At 28.3% G+C, this 24,108-nt stretch overlaps 1 protein-coding gene across 2 annotated transcripts in view; it reads right to left on the bottom strand.

Annotated features, from left to right (window-relative positions):
- Nucleotides 1-12,262, bottom strand: part of LOC107443829 (uncharacterized) — a 65,301-nt gene extending 53,039 nt beyond the window's left edge. The window contains exons 1-2 of one of the 2 annotated variants that reach the window (XM_071184474.2): nt 12,140-12,211; nt 7,376-7,540 (exon numbers count right to left, since the gene is read on the bottom strand). The gene's annotated coding sequence lies outside the window, so the exon portion shown is untranslated. Of the gene's footprint in view, nt 1-7,375; nt 7,541-12,139 lie in introns of both variants that reach the window. The other variant, XM_021146299.4, reaches the window with a different exon arrangement.
- Between the last annotated feature and the right edge of the window lie 11,846 nt (nt 12,263-24,108).

Below are 24,108 nucleotides of genomic sequence, written 5' to 3'. Positions count from 1 at the left end.
TGCTCTACCGGTTATGACGAGTATATAAATATAAATTATGGTTACTAGTGATTATTATTCCTGTTGTATTTGCAAATTATGTTTACTTGTAATCACAATTACTAATTATTGATTACATATAATCATTAAGTATAATTAATTACATCTTACCCATTTCTCCTATATTAAAAAAGAAATATTTAAAATATAACTCAATTGGAATAGATTCGTGTTTTTATTATTTTTTAAGATTATTTTCAATAATTTTATTATTTGTAATATGATTGTTTAGGATCATTATTATCCTTAATCATGACTAATTAATTATAAATTATGGTTACTTATAATTGTGACTGCAATTGTTATTGTGAGTATAAGTTTTTTGTAACCATAGTTACTAATTTATTACTAATTTATTACTTTCTGCATTGAATATTAAAAAAAAGTAATTTTGATAAAGCAATTACAAGACGTGTTTAAGTATGAATACCAAGATAATAATTTCATATTTAATGTGATAACATAGGTCAAAAGCTTTTCACCGTATTATTCCTGTTGTATTTGCAAATTAAGTTTACTTCTAATCACAATTACAAATTATTGGTTACATATAATCATTAAGTATAATTAATTACATCTTATCCATCTCTCCTAAATAGTATTAAAAATGAAATATTTAAAATATAACTCAATTGGAATAGATCCGTGTTTTTATTATTTTTCAAGATTATTTTTAATAATTTAATTATATGTAATAAAATATGTATGATTGTTTGGGATTATTAATATCCTTAATCATGACTAATTAATTATAAATTATGGTTACTTATAATTGTGACTGCAATTAAAATTGTGAGTATAAATCTTTTGTAACCATAATTACTAATTTATTACTTTTTTCCAATTCCTACATTGAATATTAAAAAAAAATGAATTTATAATATTTCGAAATAAGGATAAGGCCTAAATTACATTCTTAGATTATAATTTAGAAACAATAACTCTTTTGATAAAGCAATTACAAAACTTGTTTAAGTATGAATACCAAGATAATAATTTCATATTTAATGGGATAACACAGGTCAAAAGCTTTTCACCGTAACCGTGAAACTATCATGTTAGACCTTTCGATGCGCTAGACAGGTCAATTTGTTTGGAAAAAGATCGAATTCATACATTAACTCTACCATTTGGACAGCATCCAACCAATAGTTTCAGAACACTTATCGTTCCAACAATTTTTCTATTATCGCCAAGCAATTTTTTGCGTTATTATCATTCAAAAATGCTGGGAGAAAATAGTTACTAAAACTGTTATCTACTTTAAAAATTACTCGTTTATTTTTCCCTTATAGAGGGAAGTAACTGCTTTCGAGTATCAAAAGTATTCTATATTGATTTCTTTTTTTCTTTTTTCTTTTTTTAACTTTATGAAGAGAAAACATTTCTTCCTGAAGTAAATATGTTTCTAATTGTAGGTCTATAAGTCTTCTAGTTGTAGTGATATAAAACATTGAAAATATTAAAAAAAATCATTTCAAAGCATTTTTTTTATTAAATATCTCCTGAGCCAAAACTTTAAAAAACTTGTGATACAGAAAATGGTTAAGTTAAAAACCAATTTTAAAAAATAAATATTTTTTTCGAATGTGCTCATCATTCATTAAAAATTAGCTAATAAATTTTTACCGTTTTTTTTTCTTAATTAAATAATACCTCTTTAAAATATTAGCTTAAATGATGATGTGATATGTAAATATTTTTATTAAATTTACTCCTTTTCTTTACATAAGGCATAATACATAAAGACATAATTTGTTATTTTAAATACTTTTCGTAAAATCAACAATCGAATTTATTTTCTCAGGATTAACTACGAAGGTCTGTTATCTTATTTAAAGGTTTTATTTTGCATACATTTAATATAAGGGAACATACATTGAATGTAAGGGTCTTACGTCATTTGATGTTGTTTTCTGTTTCCTCCTTGAGGCTTTCTAAAATTGAAATGAATATTTGAAGATTAGAAATCGAGAAAGTTCTTAGAACATTACGTCTGACAAAAAATTTTGACACTGAAGAAGGTTGCTGAGAGGATAGTTAAGATACATTTTTTTAAATTTTAGTTTTAATTGGTATCATATTTGTTTAAGCATAATTTGGTCTCTACTTCTTAAAAAAAGAATTCATTTCATGGAAGTTGCAATTAAATCACTATAATTAAAAGTATTGCTTTGCGATAGATCTCCATCACTATCCTCTGTTTTATTTTATTTAGCGATAGATCATATGCAGGTGCAAAACTTAATTATAAGTTTTCGACTATCAATATTCAATTTGCTTTCGTAGAGGACTTTTTGATGGAATTAACCTGTATTTGCGTTACTTCGAGACGAAAACCACAAAAACCTCCCACGGTTAGCCTGCGGGCAAAGAGATTAAAACCCATGATCCGTCTCCCACTGAGAATATTTTATGTCAGCACTGTAGTCAGTGTGAGCCGGCTTTAGAATGCGTATCGACCAGCCATCGCTGGGATTCGAACCCGGGGCACCGGGTCACCTCTATCCCCCACCACGGCTGAATGTACAAGTATTGGTAATAAAGCGCACGCTTACGAGAAAGATTGTTCACATTTGAACTCCGGTAATCACTGGTTGATCTAGGCACTCTTCCTGTCACACAAAGCCCAAGTGATTTTTAGCTAGTCTACTGTAAACAATTTTGCATAAAATTACTTTATAAAGTACTGGCACTTTGGGTTCATCATCAGTAAAATCCATTTATAGTAATTTTTATTTTATCCATTAAGTATAGTACTTTAATTTTATAATAATATTTATTTAATTGAAATAACTCAGTTATGCTACGGTAATTATCACCGTAAAGTGTCAGATATCAAATTTTTTGTTCCGTAACATATTCCTGTAAAAATGGATGCTAGAGTAAAAAGTACCGGCATCCTGAGATCTGATACTTTATACTGTAATTTAATCCAGAATTTTTAACAATGTATGCAAACTATAGGAGTATTTCGTGGTTCTTCCGCAGAGTGACAGATATATGGATTAATTTTTCGCACTAATCGCTTTTTTTTTCCAGCAATTTGATACCCATTAATCTTGGTGACACTCATGTTGCCGGTACTTTTTACAGTAAAATTCATTTTTATCAGAACATGTTAAAAATCTGATATACCATAATTTTTACGGCAATAATTATCGTAAAATCACAGAATCATTCTAATTAAATAAATATTACTTAAAAATTACGGTATAATTTGTACAGATAATGCATCCAAAGTGCCGGTATTTTATACCATAATTTGATCTGAAATTTGTACATTGTATTTATGTGTATATATTGAATTGTTATACACATGTTCAGATGCGTCTTCTGATCAATACTTTACATAAAAATTTTGATACTTTGCTAATTGATAAAAATGTTTGTTTCAAAATTATTCATTGTCACTCTGCAAGCATCAAGCTTATATTAAATATCATAATTCGTAATTCAATTTTTGTTTATTTTAACCTCTTTTTTTCTTTTCGTATGACTACTTTCAAATTATGATAATTTTTAAATAAGTCCAGTTTCCATAAATGAACTTTTTTTAAACAAAATATACAAAAATTTAAAAATAACATTAAAGTAATATAAATTATAATACTCGCACAAACTTTAAGTATTACTTCCTAAAATCTAAAACAATTTTGTGCCTAAATAAATATCAATAACGGTATAATATTTTTTCTGAGAAAAAATAAAATAAAATAGAATATTTTGTTTCATTTTTTAATACTAAAATTAAGAATATTTAAAATACAATTATATATTTTCATACCCATAAAGGCCATCTGCCGGACGTATGCTATGATTTCAGTTTCATAGATAGCATTCCTGCCTTATTATCTAATGTATATAATTCTCTTACGTGGCTCCCAAATTTTGGCTGTATTTCTTTTCCGCCGGTGGCAACGTTTGCTTTGTTTTGTTCACGTTACTATTTCTCTTACACGGCGACAAAAAATGCCTCATTACAACTCCCCGAATATCAACGCTAGAAAATCGACCAATGATTGCAGCTAAAAATGTCACATGCCAAATCTAGCCGAGGTGGCTCAACATATAGCGCTTTTAAAAACGGAAACTGAAATAACCAGAGAGCATCAGCTGCGGCAATCTCATGCTATTAAGCTAGACAGAAGTGAGTAGTCTTTGTCGTTAGATCTCTATTTTAGTATTTTGTCGAAAGCGCTTTTTTTTACGAATTTATATGTTACGAATTTATTTGACGATTTTCGATTTATATCACGAATTATACTGTAGCACATTTCTAATAGGTTTAACGAATTACATGTTATTTATTTGAATTCAAATTAATTTTAATGACTAAAAAGATGTAATTTTTTTTTTAAAAAAAAGTTTTAATATGGATTTGAATGATTGTTTTGAATTCTTAGAATTTTGTGCATTTGCAATGTACCTAAGCTAGTAGCGAGCAAAGCGAGCTTGGTTTGCGAAGCAAACCATATAAGATTGCGTAGCAATTTACTGGGGTTGGCGAGTGTTAGCGAGCATGGGGCGCACCCCACTAGTTAGTAATATTTAAGTAAAAGAGAATCTAGCAATAGACTGAGTCGAAATAGTTTTAAAAAATTTAAATGTCACTGTTGTCGTTCCAATTAAAAGGAAATCTGCTTCGTCAATGGTGTTTTGTTTATCTAACGGTATAATAGATGTTTATACTAATTTATATTTTGCAGACGTATACTGTATAATAATTGTTTTACGTTGCAATTTCTAGTACCCTTAATCAAAATTAATTTACAAAAATTACTTTAAGAACAAAGATAAATTTGCTTATTTAGAATTCTTTGAACTCATTGTCTCACGTATTTGTTCAGCGTCCAACAAATTGTTTATCTATTGTCTGCGACTGTTCAATATCGCATTGTCTAAATCTCTCCTCTAAAATTCCAAAGTAATTTTTAGCTAACTTCTGCAGCAAATTTTCTCCATACCATTCGCATTTAGAAATACATTGACCTTTATACATATTGAAATGTATGAAAGCGTATAATTATTATTATAGAGAACGAACAATATTTGCCTTTTGACAATAAATCTTAATTATCTAACTAGTTAATTATTTTCAAAGGAATTGGCACAGTTTTTGTAACATTTATTAATTTAATCAATACAAAGTTAAAGAAAATATTTGTTTAAATTAATTTGTCAGAAATTAATAAGCGTAAACTCTGCTTAACATAGATGTGAGACTAAAAGAACACATTTTGTAAATTTATGTGAATCAAACAAATAATTGAAATTGATATTTTATTTTAAAAAAAATTTTAATAATAAAATGAGAAAACAATAAAAATTAAATGTTTTTTTTTGTGTATAAACAAATATTTACTCCAGTTCAATTATATTGTTTTCCTTTTTATCCTGCTTTTTTTTAACTATTTTGATTTAGAAATATAAGTAAATTACTAACGGAATTCCACTCTTTGTATAGGGTAGAAAACAAAGTAAACAAGCAATAAATTAGTACAGAACAATAATGAAAAGTCATGCACGAAACTAAAAGACATATACAAACACAATTAATAGCACTAGAATAGTTTCAAATCTTTTTTTTAAAAATTTGATTTGAGGGTATTTGCTGCCTTTTCTGATGGCTTTGCGTTATTAGATTAAGCAGAACACGTTTCTAGTTTCACGTTTCTAGTTTCACATTTCTAAATCAAATCATGTAATACCGGCAAAAAGACGGCGACTGTTTCCAAAGAACCGGTTTTTCCAACTAGCCTACGACATATTACAAAAAATTCAAGTTTGTTGATGCAAAAGTTTTACTGTAATAATAATCTTTTTGGGTCAAAAGTTACAAGCTGAAAAAAAACACTAAAAAATGTCACCTCTAGATTACGGTCAGTTACCGACAAAAATGTTTCATTCACTGACCGTAAAAATAAATTTATGCCCATAAGATTATCTTGACCATAAGATTATCTTGACCATAATAGTATGCTCGCAAAAGTTAACTTCAGTTCGGGCCTAAACGTTCTTTGAGACTCTAGATTTGTATGTTGAATCAAGGCTAACCGTGGAACGTGGCAAAATAGAGTAGTGCTGCAATCTGTCAAGGAATAAAATTGCTGCGTGTATGTTGTCATCAGTAATGTGGAGAGAGTATGATGTTCTTTGGCTCCAGCTGGGTCTGAACCTAGGAACATTGTGCCCGCTGTCGAATGCTGTAACCACCATAGAAAAGAGTGTACACACCCGATTGGAGCTAAATTTTTATAATAACCGTATAAACTGCGATCAACTCTATTAATTTTGCTGAAGTTCGTTTCAGTTATGGGTATTAGGCTTTTTTATTCAATCAAGGGAGCAGACCGTATAAACTTTGAGGGAATTTCTGTAAAATTAGAAGAGCTGAATAAAAGAAACGGGCAGCAATAATAGCAAGGGACAGAAAGAGCCTCATAAAAGGCTTCTAATACAGCTAGAACAAAAAATTAATTTTTTAATTATTAAGATCTGCATTTTATTTCAAAATAAAACAAGCGATCAATGATTTGATACGTCTTTGATTAAAACATTCCCTTAAACGTAGATAAGTGAATAAATAGCCCTTGTAAAAATACTAGTAGAGCTGATGCCAAGAGATGAATTCACATAGCAATGAAATCAGATGCTTTGACTGTTCTTTATTAATCGCTGTTAACAAAATTATGGGGTTTGAACTTTTTTTTTTTTTTTGAAATTAAAAGCTTCTGCCGTTTTTAATTAATCGCTATTATCTAAAATATTTGATTTGGATTTATTTGGTTTTGAAATCAATTGCCTCACTATTCTCTCTCAATCGCTATTATCAAAAGTATTTGAGTTTGAATTCATTTGGTGTTGGAATAAAATCTCAGCTAAAAATTTCTTCTAGTATTTGTTTTCTAGACTAATGTTAAATGCTATCTTTAAGAATTGCTTTTATCAATTTTTATCGTTCAATATTCTTTCTTAAACATACATTTGAAATGAAACTATGGCATTTCATTTTTCAGGCATTGCATAAGAAAAATACGAACTTCATGAACTTCTGCCTTTCTAAAAATTGTATCCACATTTGTTTTGTATAAGAAGGTACTTCTACCATTCGTTACATGTCATTTGTGAAAAATCACTTGTATGTATCTTGCCAACTTGTTGAGAAGGAAAGGTTGAGGCCATGTAGGTGTACAAGATCTAATCAGTCACCCCACCAATAGCAAACCCTTTTTTGTCTATGAATCAGAATAACACCTACTGGTAAAGAGATAGCCATTATTCTGCTAGAAAAGTATTTACGTTGACAACTGCTGAAATAAATCTAGGTACTCACTTAGCGTAAGAAACAGAGAAAGAAATCTGCGAATGGACCATAAGAGCAGAAATTGTTTTCAACTTTTGATCCTTCAACTTACAAGAGACATATGTATATATAAACTTTGATTCATCTCCATAATTCACTGAAGAAAGTTAAATACATAATGACAGGCTTTCGCATCTGGAAGAGGATATTCGCATTAGATATTTGCATCATTGTAATGTGTCTTCAAGCAAGACCGTAATCAAATGGGCGGAGAGGTACAAATCTCCCCCGTGACTACTGAGAGACTGACCAAAATTCATTACTAAAACATATAGTGCTTATTAATTAGTTTTAAAAAAAAAAAAATTTGGAGAATATATGTATATATATATATATATATATATATATATATAAGTTCAAAATGAAGAATAAAACAAAGAAAAATTATAGACATATGAAAAAAAGGGGGGTGGGAAATAAAAAGTAAAAAATAACAAACAACAGTTTATTAAAAAAAAATGGAATTTTAATTAAAAAACCGGAAAAAAAGTCGGAAAAAAAAAGATATTATCTTTTCTTCAGCCCACACGATTATATCCGCAAAACAGTCGTATGGGTTGAAGAAAAGATAATATCTTTTTTTTTTCGGCTTTTTTTCCGGTTTTTTAATTAAAATTTCTTTTTTTTTCCCCACCCCCCTTTTTTTCATATGTCTATAATTTTTCTTTGTTTTATTCTTCATTTTGAACTTATCTAATGAGTGCTGTTTACTTGCAGCTTAAACGCAATAAATGAAACTTATTGTTTTTCTTAACTTTCTTAGTGTTTTCTTGTATTTATTTATTTATTATGTATATATATATATATATATATATATATATATATATATATATATATATATATATATATATATATATATATATATATATATATATATATATATATATATATATATATATATATATATATATATATATATATATATATTTATATATATATATATATATATATATATATATATATATATATATATATATATATATATAATCATGATTTATCGTCATAATTTTCATTAACGCAATTCCAGATATTTGATTACGAGTAATCATAAATAGCCAGTGATGATTTAATTTACAATCAAATAATTATGACTATTATCATAATATAGGATTACTAGTGCCCCCTGTTCGCTATCAATCCCCAACCTCCAAAAATTGCTACGCAATTATTTCTTGTTTGCTTTAAATTACTTTATCGTATTTTTTTCCGAATTTTTTAAGCCTTGGTATAAAAAAAATTCTCTAGGAAAGTTGAAACTGTTCGCTTATGTGTGTATTAAAAAAAATCCCACCTCCAAACATTTGCCTTGGGATTCTATGAAATTATTATTGAATCTATTAGCAAGCATAAATAAGCGTAATCATTTCTTTAAAATAACACTTAAATTTAAAAGTTTAGTGTTATAATAAATTTGGTGAGTTCGCAACCATCATTTAATATTTTCGGTACATTTAATACAATTTTGCCTGCATCATCACATTGTGCATGAAGCTGATCGTTCACAATCATTTAACGAATCTCTTTAACAGTAACTTACAACAGAATATTAATATAATTTATATGAAAGCATAATACAAATTGCAAAATGGTTAATAAGTTTCGACACCAGTTCAAATAAGTTTATCTTAAAATGTAGCGTAATGAGGTAATATAATAGAATTACATTTGAATAAAGAAGCAACTTTTTTAAGTTTCAAATTCTTAATTTAAAAAAACGATCAAAATTAAAAACCTAAAAATAGCAGATTAGAATAAGATCAAAAAAATATTACAGTAAATATTTTTAAATTAGGGATAGAAAAATATTTTATAGGAAAACGATATCTTAATGACTTTTATTAATCTTATGATGGCAACGGAAAAAATAGGGTTGTCAGTGAGGTCTGGTAGTCAATGAGGAACTGGATCCTACCATGTGATTATAAAGCCAATAAAAAAAAGTCTACAAAATGGTCTAGCTACAATATCAGACAACTTTCATTTTATTATATATAAGGAGAAACTCATGATTACTAATTAATAAGTTGTGCATTTAAAATCTGTTAAAATTAAGTTCAATATTAGTACATACCATCATATTATTATTATTAGTATACATAAACTAAAATTGCAAGAAATCACGTAACTAAGCATAATATAAAATACAGATGTCCCACGTAATCATAAGCCTCAATTGCAATAAATTGTGATCGAGATTATAAGTAATTAATTATTTCTAATAATTTGTTATCTCGCTGTATTATTTGTTATTTACTGTTGTTAGTTATTAGTTATCTAGCGGCCTGAATTATATATTTCAAAGAATCCAATTTATATTTCTATCCGTATGAAGCAAAATATAGTATTAAAATATTGAACGAGATATTTTTTTTAATTTTCTTTCAGGAATCGTAATAATTTAAAATTCAAAAGAAAAGACCCATAACAGTTTCCCGAAAAATCTAAAAACGCTGAATATTTCAACAAATACACATGGAAAGAAAGCTATTACAAAATAGTGCCACTACCTTGCGATTTGAAAAAATAACAAAACAGATGTTTTTCAAGAAGCAGTTGCGTTATTTTTTTCAGTAGCACCATTATATATTAATGTATATACTTTTTAAAAATCTACTGAATAATATTTAATAATTCTCTTTCTGCTCTCTTACGACTTGAATAGAGCGTATATGTGTTGTAGGTTTTTAAAATAACTAACATTCCTGTAATGTTAAAAATTTCCCGAAAAAAATGGTTAAATAACAATGTATTTAACTGTCATTTTACCATATTAAAAAAAAGCATTCAAATGACTATAAATAAGAGTGTAATCAAACTGTTAACTGGAAGAAAAACCGTTTATTAACTGCTTTCACCTAATACGGTTAAGCAACCAGAATTTTATCACACCAACTAAGTCCACCTTATGAAGCCACTTAATTTCTTGCAATTGCGTACATATTATAACCGAGAGAGCTAATCTATCAGTCTCACAAGACAGACAGAACTAGAGTTCGAATCCCAGTGTTGACACCGCACATGAAGAGTTTCCGTTGTCCTGCACTCTTCAATGCTCATTTCCTAACAAAAAGCCTAGCTCTAATTTTCAATTTAACTTCCTTTTTACGGTTTTGAAACTATGCTTGTTGTAAATGGTTAAAAAAAAACATATTGTTCTGTATTCATGTTCTTATAACCAAGCTAGCTGTAAAAGATTTTGAAACCTTAAGGGTAAAAAATTTTCTTTACCGTAAACTTTGCGGTTAGTTGGATGGACTGACTGCTGCCAGTTATTTTTCCATAATTTTAGAATGAAAATTTTAACAGTGTGCAGGTTACAGTATTCAACATAAAACTATAGTTTATATTATAATGATAAAAATGAAAGAGATAAAATTGAATTTAATATACAATTTAAATATTACACTAACTTGCTACAATCGTGACTATTTCTGATCACTTAATAAATATTGCTTCTAATCATAAATCCTAATTACTCTGATCTAGATTATGATAACTTCTGAATTAGGCTACATATGGCCTCTAATGATTTCTTGTAATCTTAGGTCATGATTATAGGTAATTCAGATTACGTGTAATCATGGTTTGTTTCAATCATAAGTTTTTGTTACTTGTAATTATGATTACTTGTAATCGTGAATTATGTGATAGCTCATAATTGAAATTACTTGCAATCATATTTTGAATTGTCTTTGTGAATTAGGACTATTTTTCGTCAGTAAATTATCATTGCAATTATAATCTACAACATTTGTAATTGGAGAATGTTGCTGCTTAAAATCATGGTTATATCCGTAGTCAAAAATTTCTATTTTTTGTAATCAAGAAAGCAGATTAATCATAATTTGTTATCATTAGAAGAATTCAATTGCATTTGGAATTGCAATAGTTCATTGAAGCTGTAGTAGTCCATTAAAACTGAAATAATCCATTAGAATTTAAATAATCCACGCGAGGCTATTTATTGAAGAAAAAAATTTAATCCTTGTTGATGTTCATCCCTATAATTTACGAAATGTTACACAAAAAAAATTCTAGTAGAATTACCAAACTCTGTAGTATCCATATTTCTGGTTAAAAAAACAATTGTAGTTAAAAAAATTAAACTAACCAGTTTTTAAACCATTCATTTGGTAATTTTTCCGTTCATATGGTAACGGTTTACCGGAAATTCCGATTTTCAATATTATAGTTCGTATTGCCGCACACTTAGTAAAAAATGCAAAAATGAAAAATGCATTTAACCAAATAAAGGGTTTTTATACCATGCTCTAAGATATCAAAATTTACCACATTTACCTAATTTTATCGCATGTTATAAAACCCATTTTATTGTTGTTTCTTTTACCAAAATTATGATCAAAGCGCTTCGGTAAAAATTACCGTGCTTTTTGTTGCTCCAATCGAGCCAGAAACACGGTACGTTTTACCATATTCTGGTAGTATTGACTATACTTTTCTTCTTAGTGCAGTTCTCATAAATTTTGATATTTCTCGTAATATTTGATTTTTTGACATCTATCTCCGGCATTTAAATATTGAATTATTTTTATGCGCTTATAACTTTTTGACAAGGATGAAATAAACAACAAGGAATAAACACCTTAAATAATTGCATGGTGCAATTTTTTAATGGGCATGACTCAGTTTTCATAACTTCAGATAATAAAGCTTACTCTAAGATAATTTTTTATATTATTAGAACTTTTAAAATCATAAATAGAATGTACTTACCCTAATCTTAAGTTCTTAGAAGTGTGTTTTCGTATTCCAAAGCATCAGCGTATCTTGAAGTCGTCTGCTCTGGTTGTGGTTAATCTCGAAATAGCTTTCCGCGCGGAGACAGCTTTCTTTTTCGCTTGGCTCTCTTCTTTCTCTTTCTTTTTGCATTTTAGAAAACATTCTATTTCTTTTCTATTATTTGTTAACCTTTAGTTAAAAAGGAATAAAATTTGAACTGGAATCCACTGGAAGTAATTTATCATTTTATGAACTAATTTAGTATCGAAAATACGATTTTCGTCTGCATTTTAGAAGTTTAGAATATACAATCAAACCTTGATTTAGTGAACCTTCAAAGGACCGAAATTTCAGTTCACTATAACCGTGAGTTCACTATTTCCGCACTGCAGACAATTTTAACTAATTTTTCCAAACTTTTTCCTTTTATTACACATTATTTAAATAAATGACCAATAAAAGGAAATACAAAAATGATTAAGGAACAATATGTAGTAGCAAAAAAGGAGTTAACTTTTATTTTTTATTATTCTTCGTCTTGCGTTCGAAAGATTTAGGAATGGAAAACTGATATAGAAGAAGCAAACAAGAAAAAAATGCTTATGGCTACATTCCACTCAATAGAGGGTTCTAAAAATCGGTATATGTATTTTATGTAGAATTTTCAAAATTATGAAATTTCTACATAAAATACATATACCGATTTCCACTCAATAGATGATTCTAAAAATCGGTATATGTATTTTATGTAGAAATTTCAAAATTACCAAAAAATGAAGAAATAGAATCAGTCGAAGACAGAAAAAGTTCGTAATATCCAATTTCCTCTCTTCTTTCTGTTCACTGTATCCACAAAAAATACTATTGTATGTGCATAGCGAGGTACGGCAATGAACATTTCGCTCACTATATCCGGGAGTTACTATAAACCATGGTCACTATAACAGGATTTATCTGTATTTGATTCTAAATCAATCAATCTGATACAATCTGAATTTCCACATTCTGCGATGATACTCAACATTAACATAGTCGTTCTGATAAATGTCCAGAAAACTTATTACATCCAAATTTATACTATTTTATTTAGTTTTTCATTGACATACTATCTTATTAAAACTGATTGGAAAAAGCATCTGCGTGAACCAGTGAAACTTCTGAATGATCGGTAATGTCTCGGATTCATATAAAGAAATCAGAGTAAGAAATTCCGAGCAAATGTATACCGGTCAATAACTCAAGTATATTCCATATTGAGTTATTATTCCAGTTATTCTGGCCGTTATTAATAGCAATCGGCAATTATAATAATAGCCACGCATTTTGACAAAATTGCATTTTAGTCAGATTGCCCCGTATTCTCGATACTAATATTTTTTCGTTTTTTAAGTTAAGTGCCATTGTCGTATATACACTAAATACTGCAAAATAATCGATATTCACCAAAAATACTCAGTGAATGTCATGTCTACATTCACTAACTTCGTTATTTCACCAATTTCGTTATTCCCAGAAACAACTCAAAGAAATAAATTATATTTCTCCGAAAAAATTCTTAGGTGATAACAAAACTAGACTTATGGAAATGTGCATCGTAAAAGAATTATTTGTAAACTATATATATATATATATATATATATATATATATATATATATATATATATATATATATATATATATATATATATATATATATATATATATATATATATATATATATATATATATATGTATGTATATATTAATTCAGGTCATAGCTTTTCATTCTACCTTTCTTTGCTTAACTGAAACTGATTGGTATCAGAATTTCAAAATTGCAAAATATTGTCAGAAAATTTAGAAACTGTACGATATATATTGATATTTATCCAATTCAAATAATATTCACGTTAAATTTATCAAAACTCATTATAATATCATGTACGATTATTATTAATACCAATAATGCTTACGATATTATTATATTCGACATTTAGTTATAGCTAATACTCGCGACGCTGTTCTATTCTATATTCACCGCTGTTGGTATAGGCATATTATAATCGATATTTATCGTAAATGGTTATATTTATGATGTATCGTGAGAATATTACTTGAAATATCCTTTTTGTTGTGTTTAAAACTAGCGTTACACTATGATATACTAATGTATTGCCGGACTCTATTCTTTTTTCTAATATATTTTATAATTTTTTCTATTTCTACGGACGCCATCGCTCACCAACCCACTGAACTTAATATGCAGTTTTTTTCAGGCCACTTTGCTCGCTAATTTCGCCGGTCCAACCCACAAATAAGCGAATTACAGTCTCATACAACTACTACTGAAATAAAAGTCTGATATAACTTCTGATATGGTTCAACACACTTCAAGACTTCGAACAATGCATCGAAGAACATAATTTTTTTTATAAATATAAAATACAACTTCTTTTCTTAATTAGATTTATTGTATAATTTTTATCGAAAACATATCAGTTTAATGTTTTTTTTCGCTTTTAGCTAGTCACAAATAGCATAGATAAAATATGTTATTGGTGTATAAACTCAGCATCTTTTTTTAACATAAGTAGCTTCATTTTTGTGTTGCTGTTGTTGTTTCTTAGGATATTTGGACAAGCCAACCTCGCCAGCCATCGGCATTGCAAATTAAGTCAGGAATAAGCGCTTTTCTTTTGACAAGAGAGCACCACTAGGGTAAAAGTGCAACTTAGCTCAGAACCTATGGATCGATGGCAGCAACATTCATTTGTAAGGTCATTTCCACTACTTACAAATAAATCTGTAGAGGAAGGAAATTTTCCTCAGATCTATGTGCCAATGGTGCCGGTTTTAGGGGAGCACGTATACCGCCTTGATTTGGTGGGTCTTAGAGAATTTGGGGATCGTATCATGGCCATTCTGGACCAAGGTACGATGCTCCAACCACTGGGCTGCCACGGCCCGCTCCATTTGTTCTATCAGTGAGTGCTTAATACCTGATGCATAAAAAAATGAAAGACGGAAAGGAGAAAAACTGATCTCGAAAAGACCCCAAAGAAAAGTAGAAATAGTTACAGTTTAATGTCCAGCAATAAATAATGTTTATAATGCTCAGAAAATGTTATCATCAAATATATAGCTCCAAAAGAGAATTGAGAACTCTATTTGCTCGAAAAGTAGTCGGATTTTTGATTGATGATAAGTTCTATTTGGCAATAAAATGATGATAAGATTTACTTGCAATGATCAAAAGAGTCTTGCATTGTCAAAATTGTCAAATTGTAATCAACCAAAGAACTTCAGTAGATATTTGAGAGCTCTAAATACTCGGAAACTGATCGAAGTTCTGATTGCAATGTTGCAATCTAACAGACATGAAAAATGTGATAAACAGAAACCTTTAATTTTTACAAAAGGAACTAATTAAAATAAATTCTTAGAATAATTTTGACTCGTTCATTTAATGTCCCAGTGCGATATAAATGCATACAATGCAAAAGCTCTTTGTCTAATATGAGTTTGTATAACTTATATGGTAACGCATTTATGGATACAGATACAATATGTCTCATTTAATCAATTTATCATTTCATTTGTATCAAAAGCACGTATCAGCCATAGTGTTTTATTCCGCTTCGAATGCTAGTCACTAATAGCGAAGATAAAAGGTGTTATTTGTGGATGAACCCAGAAGCCTTTTTTCACGTAAGTAGCTCCATTTGTTATATCGGTGACGGTTACTTCTCATTTATCAGTACCTGGTTCAAAGAAAACGAAAGACGAGTAAAGAAAAAAAAGTTGCAAACTCAGACCCCAAAAAAAGTCGAAACAGTTCCAGTTTGACGTCGAGTATTTTCTTCGATGACGTCATGCCCACCCACAGAATTGCTGTCCCTCAGGTGGCAACGGAAGGAATATCTTCGTTTGAACTTCAGTGAAATGTAATGGATTGCTGTGTCAAAACAACGGGCTCGTGGGGGGATGAAAAAGGTTTATTTGTGAATGTTAGAAATATCTATTCTCTTTTTAAAACTTTTTGATAAATAATAATTGCGTAATTTTTCATTGCATAACACGTACTTGTGCCAACTGAAATGAATACTCTTCCAAGAAATTTTTTTTTTTTGGTTTTTTTTTTTGAGGGGGAGGCGGTATTTTTTAAGATTAAAAATATTTTTATATAATTTAGTAAAACTCATATATCAATCTTTTAAAGCTAGTTCTTAATTTATTTTTAAAGTAAAATATCATTTAAGTATGAAACCTTTATTCTTTCAAATCGTTATATTTTCCTTTCTTTATTGTTGTGTTGTATAATGTGACTTTTATAAACTTTTGCACCAACTAAAAAAAATACTCTTGTTGAAAATAAAAAATAAAAAAAAATTGTTTTTTTTTTTTTTTTTTTTTAATTTGAAGAGAGTAAAAAAAAAAAATTTTTTTTTCAAATTAGTTTTCATTATTACTTCTTGTTATCTTTTTTCATTAATTACTTCTTATTACTCTTCTTAAATTACTTCGTATTTACATATTTTGGGAATAATGAAATGGTTTATTTACCTATTTGTAATAGTCAAAAATTTATCATCAATTTTTTCACTAAAGTAAACGTAAATAATTAAAAACGCAAATAATGACGTAAAATATAATTTCATGCGTTAAACTACTTAGAATATGATTTTGTGCGAAATGAAATAGATATTGTCAAAAGAAAAATAATCTTTCTGTAATTATTAAAGTTTTTTAAGTATTTTTAAAAACTAAAAAGTAATACAATATTTTTAATTAATTTTTGCGTAATTTGCAAAATTTAATTTAAGGGAATGTTTTCTTCGCTTTCCAAATCTTGAAAATATGAATAAATAAAAATTTTTAAAGAAGATATAATACTTAAGGAACCTCAATTTCAGTCGGGAATCTGCTTCAAGTACATAGATTTATTTTTTACCATCTAAAGATTATTCATTCATTTGCAATAGCTAACTTGCAATAGATATTTGCAATAGATAGAATGGAAAACGCTTTCTCTATTTAAAACTTAAATGGTGAACCAGAAAAAAAATGTCGAAAAATTTATGAAGATTAAAAAACTAATCGATAAGAAGATAATATATTGAAATATGATTAAAAAGAATAAAAAAATAAATTTGAAATAATAAAAAAAAATTCATTTAAAATTGGACTAGATATGAGTGATTGAATTAATGATTTTATACTTCAAATGAGCGTCAATTTGTTTTTTATTTATTTATTTCGTTCATGCTTTGATATTTTACTAAATTATAGACCTTACTAGAGAAAAAAAACTCCAATTCTAAAAGTTGTAATTAATCTAGAATGACGGTGAAGAACTCGTGTCGTTAACAAGGGAATCAGCATTCATGTAAATGAAGTAATATTCTAGCTAATATTTTGTTTTAAAATAATTCTTAGCCCAATAATTCTTAGCCCTATTAATAAAATCGAATTTAATTTTCATATCTGTTAGTGATAGTAATAATCGGGGCGATGATCACCTACCTTTGCTACATCGAACTAACCAGACGCGCTTTAATATTTCAATTCAGAGAGTACAGCAGATATGTCCACCATCAAGAATTCTACAAATCACCTATTGCTGCACAATGTTAGAACCTTGCAAAAAATTTAGCTTAAATAACACCTACATTCTCTCTTTCCCACTCACGTCGGCTCATCTTGATAGTACGGAATCTGGTTCCATCCATATGAAAGCAGATTTCCTTATCATTGACATATAAGTTCCTCTCTACTCCGCCTTGTCGCTTGTGAATACATCTTGTCCTGATTTACTTCTTTCAGCCACCATCCTTTTCCTTGGCAAACTGCGGTTTTCTGTTTTTGTTTTTCACCATTATTTTATTTTCCATCTATTCATTGGTAACTTTGTGTTTTGTTTTTCTCATTCACATTTAGTAGATCTTGATAAGGAGTACCTTTCTTTCGAGTGCTCGAAGCATTGAAACTTTTTTACACCTTAATAATTTTTAAACAATTGAAGTTTAACCACAACCATATGTTATCTTCCATTTCTTTAGATTATTCATTTCATAAAATTAACTTCATGCTGTCATTTAAAAAGAAAAAATCATTCAAAATCTGACAAGTTTAAACAAGTAAATATAGCATCTCATTTAGAGAATCAGATTAGATAAACATCTGGATATTTGACTTGTACGAATTAGCAAGTCAATAATTAAATAAATTAACAAATAATCTTTTATAAGCTATGAAGTAGTTTAACAATGAATTATCTCCTTCGAAATTAGACACTAAGGCATTTTATGGTGTCATCCACAAAAATGCGCTTTCTCTAAATAAACGAAACTTTTTTTTCTATAAATTCTTATTTTATGACCCTCAAAATATGATAGTTGCAATTACGAAAATACAACCCTGATAGAGTAGTCGAAAAAGTAGTAGAAAATTTGAGTCCTTTAAATGGCTATTTTACTTTTTTCATACCTCGTCACATCTCAGTACTTGAGCAAAATTAGGGTATATCCAAAAGGTACAAAGAAAGTTTTACTCAGAGTAGAGGCTTATTGTTAAGTACCCAGGTCAAAGTACCCAGGCGTAGGTCAAAGGAGAAGGATCTTAAACGCAATTAGATAATGGGGTGTTATTTCCGGTGCATATCTTTGAATCCAAAATAAAATCAATAGGATTTAATTAGAAGTATACGAGTATTATGTATAAGAAGTATTTATTCTTATTTATTATTGACTTTTGCTTTTGAATTAACCGAAAACAAGTTTATCGAGCTAATCCTTCCGATATTACACCAGTATTACGTATTAAAAATATCATTTTTGTCTTGTATCTTTTTATTATATGGTGCAGATAGGCCTGGGCAACAAACTATTTACTATCCTTATCTTAGTAAGTGATGAAAAGTTGCAGAACCTCGCTCGTCAGGTTTTGGAGGGATAGATGAGGGATCAAAGAAAGAGAAACTTTTTTAAGTGTATTACTTTTTGCGTTTAGAATTGCCACACTTTTAACTGCTTCGAAAAGACTTTAAGTTCAGAATATTTTAACGAAAAGCAATGAAACGTAGATAAAAATAACTGGAGACATCTCGAAAAAGCTACAGAGCTTGAACCAAAGAAAAGAATTTGGATAAATGAAAGTGACAAGCAGATGCGATTGTCACTTTCAGTTAGTTACCCGACTACTGCAAGGCAGCCCCCAGCCATAAAATTCAATTTATTATTCTGCATTTTATTGTTTACTCTTTAAACTTCTTAATTTTTAATCCCAACAAGGTTGTTGTGATTTCGTGATCTCATTATATATATAGTAAATTATATCTCAGTCAAAATAATAAGTAAATAAAAGAAATTAGAGGTGTTAAATAGGTAAAAAGCAATAATAGTGCTTTTTAAACATAAAACCATTTTAACTTCGAAACTAGTATCTGAAAATTTTAGTTTCATCCACTCGGGTTAGAGCTCATTTAATTCAAGGTTGAAAGGGGAAAAAAAAGAACATATGATCCATAATCTAATTTTTGTCTAGATAGCAATTTTTAAGTTTCTTAAACTTTGATTCTTTCTCTCCTCCAAAAACCCAACACTTCGTAAAACTTACCCGCTAGGCAAAAAAAAAAATTATGTTCTGATTTTTGAAATTTTCAAATTAGGTATCCAATTTTAACCATAGTTCAATAATAGAATTCCATGCTAAACACTATGCGTAATACACAATGTAATTTAAACAATCAAATTATGGATATTGTCCTTTTAAAATACCTAATATCAAATTATATTCTTTTCACCATTGTGGTGAAGTAAGCAAATATTGAAATTGCTTTATTGTGACGGTAATTTTCCCGATTAATAGATTTAAAGCTCTACAAGATGACGAATTTATAATATTGAATTCTCTACAGTAGATGTTCATTCTGTACGACAGTGTACAATGTACAAAACATAAACGAAACACCCTTAACTTTTGATCTAATGATCGGATTTTCATGCACTAGGACTCAATTTTAATAGATCGATGGGGATATCAAATAAGCTAATAAGTTAGTGCAGATAATATTTTAAATTAAAATATCAGACACAAAAACATTTTTTTATTTTAATAAACGTGCTTTTTTATCATCAGATATGGCTTTCTTACCCACAAAATATTGGGGGAAGCAGCAGTCTTTGAAATATTGTTTTTAATCGAATTGAAAAATTTTTGCACTCAATCATAAAACTCTTTTTTATCCAAAAATAATTCAATCAAAAAAAATAATTTTTAATAATTTTTTTTCTTTATTTTTTTTATTTAATAATAGCGTAAAAATTTTTGAATTGTATGGTGTACGAATTTTCATATTATTTAAAAGGACGTAATTTTATAGAGCAAAATGTAAAATTAGAACAAAATCAGTCGAATAGTTCCTGGAAAATCAAATTATTAAAAAAAGTCGTGTGTTTAAAATTCAATTTCTTGGAAGTTATGGATGGTTGGCTGAATGTAAACAATAACAAACTTCTTAAAACCGGAAAAAATTTAGAAAACTTCCGGTGTATCCATCCGCTTATGTTACGTTTACATACAGGCATAATTTCTAGAAAATTTTTGTATTGTGATTTAAGTTTAAATTTACGCGTAATTTTACCATTTATAAGAGGTTTCTTCAATTTATAAATTTTATAAGACAGTGAGCCTTAAATAAAATTAGGGAAAATAATATTGCCATATAAATAAAACGTCAAGTTTCTCACGTTTTACGTGCTATGCTTTAGTTGGCTATATATTTGTGTAAAATATCACCAATTGTTAATTTTTGGGTAGCATTAGAACATACTTGAAGATTTTTGTTCAAATTTATTTTCTGCTGAAATTAAAAGAATCGACAATTACAGTCATTGCTTTTTTAAATCTTAATGCATTCAGAATCCCTCAAAACCAACAGAAAACATTTTATTACTATTCTACTAGTGCTAATCATTTAGTTATTTTTAAGCAAAAAACGCTTACTTTCGTTTCCATCTGAAACGGGAGTCACGTGATTTTTCGCATACTGACGTCACTCGTGTCCATCTGCTGTGCTGTGAAAGACATTAGGTTCTTGCTTTCGCTTAAATTTTCGTAGTTGAATCCAACAATTTTAAGTGGTAAATAATTATGTGAGTGCAAAGATAATTATAATAAATTGTGCCCTAATGAAGCTTAATAAAAATGTGGCCTAAAATAACGTATTTTTGTAATATTTTCTAATAACAATTAGATATAATAATTCATATGGTGCTCATTGAAACATTGTTAATAATAGTTGATGGTTCTGAGTATTAAAGATTCTTTTAGTTCAACAAAAAAGGGGTTAGAATGAGTTATGAATGTCTGATATTACTTTGTAAAATAAAACGTTATAAATACAAAATAAATCTGTTTTTTCATTTTTTTAACCGTGTTAATCTTAGTTTTAAGGTATAATTCCAATTATTTTCATTTTAAATTAAAAAAAATTATGAATAAATTTATTATATTAAATAATTTTAGATTTTAAAAATGTAGAAAAGCTTTAGTTATTGATTTTTTTATTTATTTATTTAGTTTGAATTTAATGCAAGGAATTAGCTCCATCATAGCAGTAGTCTTTAAAAAAATTGTGATATCAGATATTCATTCTTTAAAAAAAATTTAAGTTAAACGAAAAAGAAAGAAATGAATATAATTTATTAACTTTATTTTTATTGCTTTAATATATATTATAAGAGTATTGAAATCAAGCATATGCATTTATTTAATTTCACATCAGAGAAACAGGAATTAAATTTTATAAATACATCTAAAAATAATTTTTCACCATAGAAAAATTCCTGTTTACTTAAAGAATAATAATGGTAAGAAATTATATTAACATTACTGTATATTTAAGTATTTAATAAATAACAAAAAAATTAGATTAGAATTTCTTTTCATTTTTTGTTAAGTTTTTTTTTTTATTCCTTAGCTTTACTGAAACAAAAGTGTTTAGCTTTATGATATTCGCTAAAATTATGGGACTAAATTAAATTTCATTAATTAAAATTTTAAGTACGAACACATAGACTGTGATGATGATGACAGGCATATATATTTTAATGGGCTAAATTCCTGAAAGTGTTGATTCGTTTTCGGCAATACTAAAAGCTTAAACTGAGTTTTAATTACATTTTTTTCATTAAAAATATATAATGCATTAATTTTACTATTTTAAAATTTTTCTTTGCAAGCACCGGCAAATAGTTTGTATAAATAAGAAGAAAAATCAACAATAACCATCGATGGTAAATACTACATTGCAGAAAGAGAAATTAAAATTTAAATTTTAGAAGTAAAAATAATTTTCAACTACAGCAAAATTCCTATTTACTCAAAGAATAATATTGAAAATAGATATGAGTATTAATATATATTTAAATATTTAATGCCTAGTAAAAAAAGAAGAAACAAACTGTATTACTGAATATTTACTTAAAAAGAAAATCCCTCAATATACTTTAATATATTCTTCAATATTCCTAAATTACCCAAATATTTTGAACGTAGATTGTAACGATGATGGATAGATATTTTTCAATGAACTTGATTTATAAAAACGCTGATTTTTTTTCTCGCGCGTATCCTTTTTTTTCACGCGTAATAAAATTATCCACCCTCTATCTAAATGTATACTATTTCTAACCAACCTGCGATTGATTTTGATTAACTAATTATGCTGTAATGGAGCATATTACTTTAACTTAAAAATAAGTGCAATGAAATAATATTTTCTATGAACATGAATACCTCTAATTTTAACTGAAAAGAAGTATTGATTTGCAGTGAAGAGCTACATAACGATTTCTTCAGCTATTTAAAAACCTTTCTTCCATTTTGCACACACTCTCAAAGCCGTACAAAAATTTTACTAACAACATACAAAGGATATTTATATACAATATAAATTATTTCAAAACTGAAAGAGCATTGAAAAAGCCTTAGCGGGTGGAGGTGAAACGTTTTCATTCAGCACACGCTACGTCATAACCAGTCAGGGATCGTTTCTTATTGCATCACCTACGGAGACCTTTTGGGGCAATTTAAATGTTTAATAATTAAATAACTACACATCTGGGGGAAAAAACAATCAGATTTTCGGATTTGGGAGAGAATTTCTAATTAATCAAGGTTGAAATTTAAAAAAAAATAAGAAGTACTGGAATTATCCATCAAGCTGAAGTTAAGATGAAGTAAAGAGTTATATTGTAAGTACTACAAGCATATTAATATTGGCTGGCACACGCTTTTTCTATCTTATAATCCTTATAAGCCTATAGGCATAAAAATAAGTCGAAAGTAGTAATTCAGAAGTCATACGACAAATATTATCACCTATTGCTATCTGTGCTTAGTTTTACTCGATCAACCATTCATAAATGATAAATAATTCTTAAAAATTATTTTTACTTGGAATTATCTTTGGATAAACAAAATTTATAATTGTGTGCAAATTTTTTTTTCAATTCACATAAAAAGCTCTCTAGATAAGGCAAAATACTCAAAAAATAAAATTAACATGAAGGGGTCTTAAACCATTGAAACTAAGATTACGTTTAGTCCTTTATTTTCTGGGTAAGGAATCCTCATCTGCCGAAAAAAAGATATGTTTATTCAGAGAAAGTATAGTTTGACTACGGTAAGAACTCCCCTCTCCACAAAGTCGGAGGCTGTCTGCTGCTATGGAAACAAGAGTTACTCATTTTAGTGAGGGTAGCTTCTCTTCACTCTAGGACTAACACAAATGACCGAAGATACAGATACCCTTTCTCTCACCGACCCGAGCCAAAACCTATCCTGAACAATGACCCCACACCCCTACTTGAAATAGTTATACCCCGTTACCATAGTCACCGCCGCGACGGATCCAGACTAATGGCTACTGGTGTTCTTACACTAGACAAACTGTACGTTTTTGTGTCTGATTTCGTAACTTA

The sequence above is a fragment of the Parasteatoda tepidariorum genome, chromosome 10 (genome assembly GCF_982258835.1).
Source record: "Parasteatoda tepidariorum strain Cologne lab strain chromosome 10, Ptep-v5.0, whole genome shotgun sequence".
In the NCBI taxonomy this organism is placed as follows: domain Eukaryota; kingdom Metazoa; phylum Arthropoda; class Arachnida; order Araneae; family Theridiidae; genus Parasteatoda; species Parasteatoda tepidariorum.
Note: the sequence above shows the minus strand (reverse complement) of the source record. Positions and strands in the feature narration are given on the sequence as shown.